The 15471-nt window shown below is 39.1% G+C and overlaps 2 long non-coding RNA genes across 2 annotated transcripts in view; one reads left to right on the top strand and one right to left on the bottom strand.

Moving 5' to 3' along the window:
• The window catches only part of LOC141763043 (uncharacterized), a 346783-nt gene that overhangs the window by 96531 nt on the left and 234781 nt on the right, over positions 1-15471 (top strand). The window lies entirely within an intron of this gene.
• The window catches only part of LOC141763044 (uncharacterized), a 59595-nt gene continuing 48280 nt past the window's right edge, over positions 4157-15471 (bottom strand). Inside the window, exon 3 of the long non-coding RNA XR_012592976.1 lies at positions 4157-4221. This is a non-coding gene — a long non-coding RNA (uncharacterized LOC141763044). The remainder of the gene's footprint in view (positions 4222-15471) is intronic.

The following is a 15471-nucleotide window of genomic DNA, read 5'->3' on the forward strand; positions in this document are numbered from 1 at the left end:
ACGTTGTTACGTTTTTACGTTGTTGCGTTGTTACATTACGTTGTTACGTTACGTTACATTGTTATGCTTATAATGTAATGTTGCGTAAGAAAGTCAGTTAAAGGCAGTTGCAGTGGTTGTTGTTTATTCACACTAGTTACATTGTTGCGGTTGTTATGTAATGTTCTTACGTTAAAATTTTAACACATACCATGATATTTTTTCTAACCTTAATCAAGTAGTTTTGTTGCCTAAACCTAACCAATCATTTCACAACGTTAACTACGGGGTGTGTCTGCAAGAGTGATCAAGGATGTAATGAAACGTATAAACTTTAAAAAAATTGGGGTTCAGAAAGATCGTCATTTAACGTATCCCGTGGTTTGCAGAAACGTACAATGCCATTTTTTACGTGTATTAACAATGTTTTTTCATTATGTTGATTAAAAACATAATATGCAGCAATATGTATCTGCAGTTGTATATTAGTTGTATATAAGCGTCATGCCTAAGTTGGTTTGAAGCACTCTGAGACCTTTACTCACATATGACTTACATGGTGTCAATAAGAGTTTGTTTTAACTGAAGCGTAATGTGTTTACTTGCAGTGAGGCTGATGCAAATTGTAACTTGAGGGAAGATGAAAGGACATCCTGTGAAATCCTCCCTGTGAATGACATCGAATCCTCTTTTTAATGAAACTAGTGGAACCAAGAATCTCTGTTTTTCGACTTTGAGAATGATGGCTCTAAAATTCTTTTAAAGGTTATTTTTATGGCCTTTCCACCACTGCACAGCAAATAGACTCGTGACATGACATATGTGTTTGCCTGCTGAACCATGCCCTGACTTCCAGCGGGCTCTGCGAGACCCATGCGCTGAATCCCAATGTCCTCGTCCGTCCTCCTGCATTAATCCTCATATACAGGGCCGAGTTAAAGCTGAATTAAATGATTGACTCGCTTGATTGATGACAATGATTAAACTCCAATCATCATTTACTTGGCTGTCATAACCAACTTCATTTACCAATAAAGGAATACTGCTTAAATAATTATGATGATGGACTAGATTCGCAGTGTTCCTCTGTAGATTTTTTATAAAAAGAACACATTAATATTACATTTAGGCGTTTGGCTGACACTTTTATCCAGATCGACTTTCAATGACTGCGAGAGTAGAAAAGAAATGAGGACATTTAATCCCTCCATAAGTTTTGGAGGTTATAAAATGTAGTTTTGATGAAGGATTTTGGTAAAAGACTTTCCCATGCCTTCATAAAGACAGAACTGAAGAGACCTTTAATACATCATGCAACGCAGGTTTCCCCAGGGATATTGTTAAATGGAAGATATGAGCAAGGAAATATCTGCTAAAAAATGATACAATAATACACAAGGGTAACTTTTAGCAAGGGTGAAATGATAATAAGGCCGGTTGTGATATGCTTTTTAAAAAAAAATTCTAGATCCTGAGAAGAGAAGTGCATTCCACCCACCTAATAAGACGCGGAAATGGATTTGCACTACTTACGGAAATTAAATTCAGGAGTCAGTTTTGATCAGTGATGGAAAATTAGTCTCTTGCTACCAATCTGAGCCTTGCAGAAGCGTTCTACAGATGATCGGTTTTCAAATTCTGACACTGTGGGCCCCCAACAGGCTAATTTGAGACCCCTGTTTGGAAAGGTGGCACCATAAAAACTATGTTGAATTAGCTATTAGGAGTTCCTCTTCGCAATGTACCCAAGGAAGTACATATAACTGTCAAGAGATAGCTTTGATATTGAAGAAAACATTATGATTGTTAAGGAGGACAGAACAAAATTGAATAAATAAACAAATGACTCGATAAATAAATAAATAAATGTCATTAAATGTAGAAAAAATATTAAAAAATAAATGTAGCTATTAATTAATTGATAAAATGTGACATAAATTGATACTTCTGTTTTAATTTGCTTCTTGATTTATTTATCTTTGTATTAATTCCCTTATTTATTCACTCTTCTGTTTAATTTTCCCTTTTATTTATTCATATGTTTATTTTATTAATTTCTAAATTTATTTGTTTATTATTGCTTTTTTATTTTTATGTCAGATGGTATAAGTTATTTTTTATTATTTTTGCTACATTTAATTTATTTATTTAATCATCGAGTCGTTTATTTATTTCTTCACTTATTTTTGATCCTGCAGGTTTTATTCACTCTTCGGTTTAATTTTCCTTTTTATTTATTTATATGTTTATTTTTATTAATTTCCAAATGTATTAGTTTATTTTTGCATTTATATTATTTTTTATGTCACATTTTGTCAATTAATTAGCAGCTAAGTTACATTTTAATATTATTTTTGCTAATTTTTTATGACATTTATTTATTTATTTAGTCATGTATATATTTATTGAGTCATTTACTTTTGATATGTTGTTGGTATAGATGATCTGCCTATGTGTTCTTTCTTTTTTTCCCAAATCCTCCAATACAGCAGGCTCCCAGTATATACTACTAAAATAGCATTTTGTTGCGTGTAGATTTTGTCTATACAGTACTTTATAAAATATGTATTTTTTTTAAGTGGCGTGCTGCAGATTACAATAGATAATCAGTTTTTGCATGGGTGTATGTAAACTGAGTTTGAGAAGAAACTGACAAACTGTGATGATTACTGTAATTATACAACACTCATAATTATCATGGTGGATGACAATGAGAGCTGGAAAGAAATTGTACATATTTTCACATGTTGCATCGTGGATTATTAGAATAAAAAAAAAAACATAATACAAAGCGTTTGATTGATCATGCTCACAAAGGCAATGATTACACCTTGTTGCCGCCGAATAAGACGGCTCTGCTTCTTTTTCATCCACACATAATACAATCGGAGTGACCCTTGTTACAGAAATAGCTTAATGATATGATCTGAGGAGCTTTGAATGTTAATTACCGCATGCGATTACTGTTTCCGGGTCCAAAATCATAGCCGTAGTCGAAAATAGTTAATCAGAGGTTTTGATCTTTCAAAAAGCAAGCATGCTTTTAAGTGGCCCGTTTGTGTCTAATAACACTAGTCACGCTATTGTCTCCACTGAGTCTTCGTTATGAAGTTAGACAAAAGTGTCAAATTTACCTTAAAAAAGCAAAGAAAGAAAGGAAATGACACATCCTCTCTTGTTTTTTTAAGTGTTTGTAATCAAGAGGCAGTGCTGTCAGGAGGCAACCCAGTGCCATAACAGGCTGTCATCACTTCCTGAAGGTGAGAACCGAGGGATTGTCTGCACGCCCAGCGTCTACAGGGCCCTCGATTCACATTAACATTCATTAAGCAGGAGTGACTTTATACCAGAAACCATTAAGAAGCTGAGGCCTTTTGTTAAGGAACACGTTATGTACTCGCGGGTAAGCAAGGATCTATTTCAAGGAAGAACAGCCAGTGAGGAGCTACTGTACAGATATACTGGAAGGTTATCAGGTTCTGAGTCTGACTTCTTCATTTCTTGTCAGCTAAAAATCATAATTTTTTGCACCCAAAATGAATTTAAAATCCTGAGATTTATGTATATTCTACATATTGACTGAATGACTGCTGACTTCTTTGCATCGCGGGCTAAACGGAGCCAAATGCACACTGTAAATGTCTGATGAAAAGGAGTAGCTTTGTTTTATTCATTTGTCTATTTACTCAGCAAAATCTTTATGGCTCCCTCATAAATTTGTCATGTTTTTACAGCATTATCACGTTTCCACATCCCAAAACTCACCACGCACACCCACAAATTGTATGTGTCACTCAATGAAGACTTCTATACACTATCATAGGGGATATTAGCCCATAAAACAGCACTGCAAGCATTAATAATGAAACAAAAACTCTATAAGATTGCACTGAGTTGTGACCATTCTGTTTTCTTTTAGGCAGTGTCCATGGACATTTTTCTTCCCTGCCAATGCATATCCCTAAACATGATATGCATCGTGCATGGAATTTTTCCACGCAAAATGACATAAACTTGAGTAATTCCAGGAGAATGCACGGACTATTCATGATCCTTATTTAAATGCATGTGCACAAAGGAGACAGAAGCCCTGCATGTAGGCTTAACTGCAGACGATGACAAACAGTTTTGTAAATTGGACCTTGAGTGTTTTGAGTCGTGTTAAAGTGTTTTGCTGACCTTAGTTAGATGATGCCGACAGTCACTGCGTCGTGCCGGCAAGGTGATGTCGTGATGTTCTGTCTAGAATGAGAAAAACAGGAATGTTACAGAGATGCAAGGCAGCAAGAAACGTGACCAGGTTCTAGGGTTACAGTTTCCAGGATTCAGATACAGGTGGCTCCAAAGCAAAAGGCACGAAACAACATTGCAACTTTGACGATAATGGTAGGGAACGAGTGCAAATGGGCCCCTTTAGACACTGCAGGGCTGAAAAGGGGAAGTGGAAGCAGGTGGTTGAGGGAGGTGGAGAAAGGCTGAGGGCATCTGGTGGACAGGTAAAGCATGAATGGGATTGGAGAGGTGGGAATGTGGCTGCAGGGAGGGACATGAGTCGAAGTTGTAATGACTTGGCGACACCCGCGGTTACCGTGGCAACAGCGAGCGCGGTTTAATTTCGACAGCAAAACACACTCGTCGAGGAGCTACTTTGTCAGAGATAGATGCTTTACAATAAAAGCCCCCGTTTTTCCAGTTAAACGCTCTTAATGTGAAGCAGCCGCAGCAGGATGTTGCGTTAGCATTAGCAGTTACTTCAGAGTGAAGAGAGTGAACAGTAAACAGTGAGATTGATATCAAGGAGATTTGTAGTATTACATGCATGCATTCATTTTCTGTGAATCCCTTGTGTTTAAAGGCACAGTGTGCAGAATCTGATACCTGATTATTAGCAAGTAACCTATTTTAAATTTCTTTGGAATTACTGCCAAATGACCCAAATGTTTACCTCACAGTTTATCGAAAATGACTTTATTATAAACATTATTTAATATTTATATGATAAAATAGCATATAATGGTTAAAATAGGGCCCTTAATTATCATCTATTTATCTGCAGACATGGAAATAAAAGCATATCAATTAACTTTGTATTCTTTTCCTGGAAATGTATTAAATAAATGATCAGCTATTGGGAAATAGCGGAATATAACGAGTAAATAATGTTTATAATAAAGTAATTTTTGATTAATTATGAGGTAAATATTGGGGTAATTTGGCAGTAATTCCAAAGAAATTTCAAATAGGTTACTTGCTAATTATTACCATTTAACTATCACCAATTACCATGAAATTTACAGAACTGTAAAATGAAGTGTTACCTTTAATTTAAACAAAGTATTTTAACTTTAAATAATTTTGATTTAATATCCCATATATGCTTAACAATATGTTTAGAATATTTATGTATTGGAGTAATATAATACAACTTTCATTATTTAAAATATATATATATATTTCTTTTTTACATTTAAAATCACAAATATATTTACAAATATTCTGACATGCAAAAAAAAAAATGTTGGTTAGATTTTAATGGTCTCCTTTGTAAATTAGTTTTCCAGATAACATGCATAAATACCAGGTGTTATTTGTTACGACCTTCAATTTTGAAGCTGGAATAAGCATGGATGCACAACTGCAACACCTTTTGTGAAAGTACGCATCCATTCCTTCTATATCTTTTCTAACACTATTCAGTGTTGTAGGGAGATCACAGTTCGCTGCTCAGGGAAGCGTCACAGACACGGCTGCACTGGAACCCTTATCCAGAGGGCAGAGTGTCAAACAGGTGGTTGAGCGGCTGGGCAGGGATGGCAGTGCCTCCACATGTGCCCTTTTCCTTGCTCTGGTGTTAGCATCTTAGATGGAGGGCAGCTGGCGGCCAACGACTCTCTAAGCCATTGACGCACTGCTGTCCTCACTTGCAGACGGCACTCAGTAGAATAAAGAAATACTGAGAAAGAAAGAGGATGCTGCACACGGTGAACTCCATGTCCATTAAATTACACAATACTGCTTCTTAGTTAAACACGCTTTTTACTGTCTGGAAGTGCTTTCATACTTTTAAAGAAAGTCCAAGAAAGAGGGAGTCTAACAGTGAAGGTCTTTCATATAATAGAGGCATGAATCATTCACTAGTTATTGCTATTGAATCTTTTATATATATTTTATGACCAAGGTTAATTATTTTCTTTTCAACTTTGCCACGGTGGTAGAATTCAATGCAATATGCTATTATTTGAGTGAAAAAGTAAAGGGGAAAAATGTAGTTTAACTGAACTAGTATGTATTCTACAGACTTGAGTGTCAAAGTGCACCACATACCATCTTTGATTACCAATAAATACACAGTCACTGTTGTTATTTACTGTAAACCGGTGAATAGAAATGCTGCCCGAGTTAGCATCAGGTATGTTTAACGTGCAAAAGCCTTCATTGAGTTCTTTTTCTTACCTCAGAAGACGCACTCTTGGGATTTTGTTCTCAAGTCGGAGGCCTTTGAAGCTATTTTTGACTTGCTCAACCTACTTTTGAAATGACATCCACATTTTTGCTCTCTTTTCCCTTTTTTGAGCCAATAATCCCACTTGACACAACCTTTGGTCCATTTTTGGGGGTGGGTTTAGTAGGCTCAAAATCGCCTCTGAAGGGTCGTTGAGGTTTGCCACGCTGACTCCGGGAGTCTAGAGATTCAAGTCCTTAAATGATTCTTCAAAAGGCTGATAATTGTGGGCTGTTTTTTGTCTTGATCGTAGCTAATGTGCTTGAAGGGGCCTTGTCTATCACGTCTATGAGTGAAACCATCACAACGTATCCTCATACGATTCGTATGATATCTTGTAAAAAAGTTAGTCCTCATTTGGAGTGCATTTTCCTACGAATGTCCAGCAACACGTGAAGCATGTGTCAATTTGTGCTCGTTACATGCATACAGTCTTTTCAAAATAAACTTCTGTCTTAACAGGAAACTACTTAGTTATGTTTACGAAAAGATCGTGGTTTGGGTTAAAATGACATGGGAAGTGACGTAACTTAAGTACGTTAGTTACGTTACATAAACTACCTAGTAAGGTTTAGGAAAAGATTGTGGTTTGATTAAAAATAACTCTGGAAGTGGCGTAAATTAAGTATGTAAGTTACGTAACAAAAACTACTTAGTTAGGTTTAGGAAAATATCATGGTTTTGTGTTAAAATAATACAGGAAGCGACATAAATTAAGTACGTACGTTACATTACAATAAAAACACTTAGGTTTAGGAAAGATCGTGGTTTTGGTTAAAATAAGTCATAAAAAGACGTAACTTAAGTACAGAAGTTACGTTACAAAAACTACTAAGTTAAGTTTTGGAAAAGGTCGTGGTTTGGGTAAAAATAACACCATAAATTGCGTAACTTAAGTATGTAAGTTAAGTGACAAATAAATCAATGTTTACCGACTTACAGTGCATTGATTTTCGTAGGTATAGCTATGAACGGTGTATGAGCATCAACCTGAACAAATAAACACAGTGGTCAGTATTAAGGATTGAAGGGACAATCACAGTATAGAAAAGTAAGTGAAAAAGCCAAACAGCCATAGGCATTTGGCCCTGACACAAAACTGAATAATAGCCAAAAAGCAAGAACAGGAGCGATGGATTATTCACCGTCTATCTCGGTGCAACAGCCACGGCGAACACGGGCATTACCAAACGTGATTAGCTTTACATTGCTGTCACAATACTCCAGCGTGTGATGTAATGAAGTATTTTAATAACGACTTCCAGATAAAGCTGCTCCGAGAGTTCATTTAAACTGAAAATATGACAGCTGCTGTCATTATATATTCATTGGGAGTCAATTAAGTCAGTGAATCAATTAGCGGAATGAACACTATGTATGTGATATCTTCTTAATTACTTGCTAACGTCGTATGTCCTCGCGCCATGTGGTCCTTCTGTCTGCTTTGACTCTGAGAGGAGGGAGGCAGCGATGCCAGCGGACGAACCCCGGCTATTGGCTCTCTGTGTCGGGGATGTGACAGAAAGAGAGCTGGGGGGGGGGCTCCTCTTTTACAGTCTTCTCTCCCCCTCCGCCCTCCCTGTATCTCTGTTTCCTGCCGAGTCTCCTTTTCCAGAGTGTTAGCTCTGCCTCGCGGAGAGCTGCAACGTGCTGTGGCCACGTGCTGGCGGCCAACTCACACCACAGACTGGAACCTTGACCTCACAACACCCTCCTTGAGGCCCCCCCTCAGCGCTCCCTTTCCCCTCCATCCTCCCTCCCTAAACAAATTTCCCCTCCTCATTCCAAAATGTCTCATCGTCACCCACTTATTCCTCCCTCTCTCTCTTCTTCTATCCCCCTTTTTTCCCCTGTCAGAGTGCATCCTGCTCTCTCCGGCAGCGAGGAGCCGGCTGCCTGTGACTGGAATCCCTCATTACGCCGCCGAAATGTGACAAATCAACAAAGACGTGCGGCCCCCCGTTCACGCTGCAAGGTGCGACTTGTTGTAGCTCAGGAATTCACTTATCTGCCGTACTGTCTTCTGTGGTTTTTCCCTCCCAGAGAACACACAAGCAGACACACTCAGAGACAGCAAAACGGGGAGAATGATAAACAATTACAGTGTATAAATTATAACCGGAAAGGCCCCAGGCTCAAGTGAGAGCAAGCAAATTGGCATCTAATTTTCAATTTAGAAAATGCTCATAATGTGCATACTCATCAATACACTTGTGGGGGAGGGGCTTCCAAAAAAGTGCACGTAGATGCTCATTCACCAGTGCAAGGGAGTTCAGATATCACCCCTTAAATGTGTTTTATATTATAAAGCAGGTTTAAGTAACATAGAAATACTATGAAAGTATTGAAACGTTCAATCCATGGAGAGATACACACGGCCCGTATTCTGAAACTGTGCGTTTGAAACAAGCTGTCAAGACTTCTTTCCATTTGTGATGTCACAAATCTACAATCAAAAGGCCATTTCACAGTTTTAAACGTAAATATTCTAAATATGTCCCAGGCCTATATATATTTATAATATTTTTATACTTGTGAGCTTATGTTTACAACATGGGAAGTCGTATCAAGTGGTTAAGTCGTGAGAACACCGCTGCTAAGCAACAGCAATATTAACGTTACTGTCGGCGTCTAGAAGCCACAGAGGCTAATAATTTAGCAAGCAAGCAAAAGGGTAACATGATGCAGAAAATGCAAAGGCATATTGACATATTGAATATCAATTTTCCTCAGACATAATATAAAATTACGAAGAATAATATACGTCTAAAATTACAATATATTAACTTATTGTGCACCGAAAATTAATGTCAACAAACACGTCACAGCTCGTTAACTCGAAGCTTTAAGAAACTTTCCACTTACAAGGTTCAGAATATCACAAGAGGGTTGCTTTCATATGGACTCTTCCCGTGAACACGGTGAACACGATCCCATTTGACGGCACCAGCAGACATAGACCCAAACTGTTGCCTAGCAACGCAATTCCGAGGGTAAATACAGGCATATTCAGGCAGACAGTGTGAGGAAAATACAGTTTTTTTTAACATAAAAGCATGTAAACATGATCTAATAGAAACACAAAATTAAAAAGTACCAAATTAAGAACCTAAAAATGAGCACGGTACGGGACCTTTAAATTATCACCTATGGCGTTGTTTTCTGCTTTGCCCAGCGTATTTTCATCCGTTTAATTAACGCCGGCGAATCCTCGACTGATGTTTTGAACGGTTCGCTCTCATTACCTATCTGCGCTCTGATCTCCATCACATTCACTGGTAATGGCGTACATGTGGTAGCGCTATTAACATGCTGCATTCCCCATGTATCACAGGAGGAATTGGCCTGGTTTTGTGATTCTGACACACAAAGGGGGAGAAAACACGCAGCCTTGATTACATTTTTTCATCCCTGAAGAGAAATAGAAGTGTGTTTCAGCTCTTTATAGTTTAGCAGCTAAGAAAAAAATAGCCGCCTCCGGACACTTGAGGAGGTATAACTTTTGCGGGCATTTCCTTTATGTAAATTTTTTTATATCTGCAAAAAAAAAAACTGTCCTTGAACGTTCGTGCTGATTAGATCCGTCTCCTCACTTGATGAGTCAAGTGTGAAAGTGTGTGTGCTACCTGGCCTAGTTTCATCCCGACAAACACCTCACCTTAACTCAGCAATGCTACGGTACAACCCAAAGCTCACACGGAATTAAAGATGCATGCTGAGTGACGCACTCCGCCTGTCACGTATTTCAGCATATTTCCCTGATTGCTCTGTGAGATATCTATAGGCTCAAAGCCCCCTTTTTCTCCCCCCTCGCAGCTTAAGCTGGCTGGCAGTCGGCCCGCACACACTGACACTTACAAACACGCTCAAACATACACACACACACACTTCTAAAGAGCTGCAGGAAGGCAGAGGCCGATCACATCATGCAAATCGCTGTCGCTTGTTGGGACGTGCGCGGAATCAGAAAAGAAGGGGGAAAAGGGGAGCAAAAGGCGCAGGATTTTAGAGGCTGCGACCGTGTTTTTCAAACGCTTTTGTGCTCTTGACCCCCACCGGTTCCTCTTCACGCTTGCCTGGCCGCGGTGACAGAGTGTGTGACATGTCGTCGGACGCCGCAAAGGTCAACAAGATAAGCATACGGCCTATCGGAGAGGCAAATATGTATGTCGGCCTGTGTATTTCACCTTAAATCCCCCCCTCTCTCTCTCTCTATCGCTCTCTCGGCTGGTCGCTGGCTACAGGTGGCTAGCAAGGTGACACGGCATCTTGTTGTCGGAACAGGAGCCGGCCATATGCTCGGGCTTCTGTGGAAAGCTGTTTTCCCTGTTAGGCAAGCATATGTCCGTGCCAAAAGTTGCTGCTACATCGGAGGACTCGTTTACTTTATTGTTGTCAGCGTTTGCTCTCTTCATCCGCGGACATCTGGGTACGGTGACTGTGCAGAAATCAAAGGACGGAGCAAAAGTGTTTTTTTTTTCTATTAATCTCACACATCAATATGGGTTTAACAAAGTTTTAAAAGTGTCTGGACTTTTTTTTTGTAAATGGCTGCTTTTCATTTCCACTTAGGGACAAATAGCCCTCCATCTGAAAGAATTATTTAGATATCAACAACACTCCTCCGGTGGTAAAACAGTAAAATATGCCATCTGCTCCGTCATCGCCAACATACAAAGGCAGTGAAGCTTAGGCAGCTAATTTATCCAAAATGTTGGTCTTGCAGTCTGGGAATTATATTCGCCGCCAAATTATTCATTCTGCATTGCAGCACTTTCTCCAGTGAGTGATGGTCCTTTTTTTTAACAAGCTCCCCTAAATAGCACGAAAGATCCCCGAGCTTAATGATGTCTGCCATCACACCCACGGCTCCAACAGGTGAGGTCGGGATTGCAGTTTTGCTCTCAGCGTGGGCAAAGTCACCTTTGTGATGGCGGATCATTTGCTTTTGGTTAAATAAGTTCCAAAATGATTGTTACCATGAACGCCTCAGACACTGCTGTACACTTTATCTCCCCAAATACCTCTTAGGACACATATTCGGGTATTTTAACACTCCACTGGATGTCGTATTATGACAGCAAGTGATTTGATTTTTTTCTCTTTCTGTTTTTCTTTTGCACAAAAACTAAAGGAGAATAAGTTGCCAAAAAACACTTAATGAAAGCTGGTTTGGGCCACTTTTTTGTGATTAAATATTCGCCCAAAAAGTTGGATTGCAAATTAGGAATTATCCTACCAAACATGGCTTTATGAATTACACATTTGATTTTTCTAAACTGACTTGGATGGATTGTTTTTTTAAAGTACAACCTTGTGCCAAAGCTTGAGATTCGAACTGTGACAAATGTAGCTGATAAACGTATCATAATACAACGGTTTGTACGATATCTTACAAAAAGTTATTCCTCATTTTTGTGCGTTTCCTATGAATGTCCAGCAACATGTGTCAATTTCAGCTTGTTACATGCATACATTCTTTTCAAAATAAACTTCACAGGAAAAAACTTGGTTAGGTTTAGGCAACAAAACTACTTGGTTAGGTTTACAAAAATACTGTGGTTGGGTTAAAATAACTCCAGAAGCGGCGTAACTTAAGTAAAGAAGTTACGAGACAAATAAGTCAATGTTTGGGTCGAAATAACTACGAAAGTGGAGTTATGTAAGCGCGGAAGTTATGTGAGAAATAATTCTTCGTTTAGGTTAAAATAACTACAGAAGCTGCGTCACTGAAGTGCGGAAGTTAAGTGACTAATAAATCAACGTTGACGTTTGGTATCAAACGGGATACAAAAAGCGGTCTCCTGGCTAAAATTCGCTCTTTATACTTCCTGGTTCACCGTTACGTGGATTACATATGAATTGATTTCATGAGATATATATGAATTACAGTGCATTACATTACGTAGGTACAGCCACAAACGGTGTATGAGAACAGCCTGAGCTGATTCACTAATTTATTTTTCAAAATCATTCCATGCCTTTATTAGACGGATATTCATTAGATACTCAGTATGCACAAAGGATTTCTTTTTTGGGTGTTGTGCCTAGATGTCCTTGAACAAACATTTTGAATCAGAACCAGAGTGAAAAGATGAAAATCCATTTGGTTATGAAAAAAAAAAAAAAATCTAAATTCGTCCTGACATCACAAGTCCCATCAGGCAGGTTAAAAATACCACCAAAGACTATTTGCTGAGGTTCTGAGCAGTAATTTTGGCGTATTAATGTGATGTTAGAGACAAAATGTTTTTCCTCGCTGCCTGGATATTAAGTTTTAAAAATCATCTCCTCCCTCTCAGTGGCAATGATATCATGCGTTTCAGACCCGCAGGCCGACCATTGGCTCCAGGCTTGTTGTTAAGGGATACGAGGTATATGTTTGGACACACTCCGCGCTCCCATGTGCACTCACCGAGGAGAATTTCCCTGAGGTGTGCACACACCTTGTGATGTGACATGAATCCACCACGGAGATTTCACATGCGCCGCCGCCGTCAGACCTGCAGAACAGGTTGAGTGCGAGCAGCCCTGCTAAATATCAATCTTTTTTTTTTTTGTCTTATCGTTTCAGCTGCACGTGTGTAACGTTTGGCAGGATGCTGCCGATGCTCGGGATCAGCCCAGGGGAAGCTGGGAGAGGGAGAAACTTGGAACGCACCTCATCACAGGACCCCACCAGATGCTGGAGTTGTTCACCCATCGAGCATGAAATTTTGTCTGCGGGGAGATGATTTATAATTTTAGTCTTACTGCTGGGGGAAAACAAGAGAGAGAGAGACTGAAAAAGAGGGAGGGGGAAATACATTTTTTTTTTTCTCTGCCAGCAAATTCCTGAATGGTTTCCAGGCTTTGATTATTTTTCATTCTGTGACTGCAATAACACGAAGAGGGAGGAAAACACAGGAGCGATGAAGAGAACTTGGCATTTAGTTGGGTACTGGGGTTGGGGGCAATGGTCCTTGCTGATGTTTTGTTTGCATGAGTCGACAAAATCATTACTGCACATTAGAGGGAGCGGGCACATTACGGAGACGTCGGTCGGCTATCTAGCACGCGTCTACCACTGCGTGGCGGACAGCAGCTATCAGCGATACATCAATTCTTATTTTGAGAGAGGCTAAAATTTATGGTTTCGCTCGCAGTCGAGATTGGAAAGTTTTCCCACGGTGGCCCAGGGGGCAACACAAACCAGGTTTTCTTGAGTTAGTTTCAGTCCCCTGTGGTGGAGGGTTTTGCAATTACTGAGCAGCCAGGAACTTAGTCTTAATGAAGGTAAAATGTGAGAGAAGTAGATGCATTACAGGTAAAGGTTTGTCATGTGAAGTCAAACTACTTTTGGCAGCAGTAAGTAAATATTCATTTGTTTTATCCAAAATGGGCTAAATCTCCAGTGATTTACGTTCACAACTCTGAATACTACATTTATTTAAACCCCGTCTCCTATAAAATTACGTTCACATACAACTAAACTGCATTGAAACAAAATAAACACACGCTGTCAAAGTTAAGGCGATAACGCGTTAAGGCAAATTTGTTTTAACACCACTAATTTCTTTAACTCATTAATGCAATTATTGAAGATACTGGCATCATATGAAACTAGAAAACCTAAGTACCATGTACCATTAGTACCATGTCATACTAGCTTGTCGGGAAGGAGGCTTAATAACGCTCCAAACGTACGCTAAATTTTAGGGAGGAAAAAATGGCATGGTCATTTTCAAAGGGGTCCCTTGACCTCTGACCTCCAGATATGTGAATGAAAATGGGTTCTGTGGGTACCCACGAGTCTCCCCTTTACAGACATGCCCACTTTATGATAATCACATGCAGTCAGAGTTTGCCATGTTGTGATTGGAGTATATTGTTTTATGCTAAATGCAGTACCTGTGAGGGTTTCTGGACAATATTTGTCATTGTTTTGTGTAGTTAATTGATTTCCAATAATAAATATATACATACATTTGCATAAAGCAGCATATGTTGATACGAGTATTAAATACTTGACAAATCTCCCTTTAAGGTACACTTTGAACAGATAAAAAAATGTGCGATTATTTGCCATTAATCACGGTTAACTATGAACAATCATTGCAATTACATATTTTAATTGATTGACAGTCCTAAAATAAGGCCACAAAAGTACTTGGTTAAGCTGTGGACGTTGACATTTAGTTTCACACGGGACCACCCCAACCTCCCTCCCGCCTACAGAAAAACCTCAAAGTATACAAAAAGCACATTTTGAGTCATGAATTGGGTGTTTTTTCGGCTGAACCTCACTCACTCTCTTTCTTTCTTTCTCTGCTAATTCTATTTATACTGTGGACTAATTAGGCCGGCACCCGCCCACTGGCACTGCACTGACATGCAAGTCAATAAGAAGCTTGGACATGTCACTCCAAAAAATTAAATAAAAAATGGTAATATAAGCATCGCCACCCCTCTGATGGCGATGATATTTGGCACCTATTTGCTTGACGATTAATTCTAAATTGATGGGGGAATTAAACATTTTTCATTAAGGCCCATTTTCCATTAAAAGGATGATAAATATGATTTTAATTGCACAAAATGCGATATGGGTGCTGATGGGGTTTCTGATCAATACCTCTGTGTGGAACAAAACTCCCCATCTGCAGTCATCCACAGTGATATATTACCTTTTAATATTTCTGTTGGTTCTGCACTCTAATTAGTTTCCAAACACTAACATTTTAAAGCGTTTGGCACTTCCACAGGCCTTCCCACCTCCATGATTCACTCCGAGTTTCCAAACAAACACTCTTTATTGGGTATAAAATAGTAAGTTGAAGCAGATTGCTGTTGACACGTATGTTTCACGTCGCGTGTGTCATCTATTTGCCCTCTGGCTTTTCTAATCCACTCCTGTGTCACTCCAAATCACAACTTGTGTCATTCTGAACCCTCTTCTCTTTGAATGAACGGATGCGGTGCGCTGCCTGGATGTAATTGACCTTGTAAAA

The sequence above is a fragment of the Sebastes fasciatus genome, chromosome 24 (assembly GCF_043250625.1).
Source record: "Sebastes fasciatus isolate fSebFas1 chromosome 24, fSebFas1.pri, whole genome shotgun sequence".
Lineage (NCBI taxonomy): Eukaryota > Metazoa > Chordata > Actinopteri > Perciformes > Sebastidae > Sebastes > Sebastes fasciatus.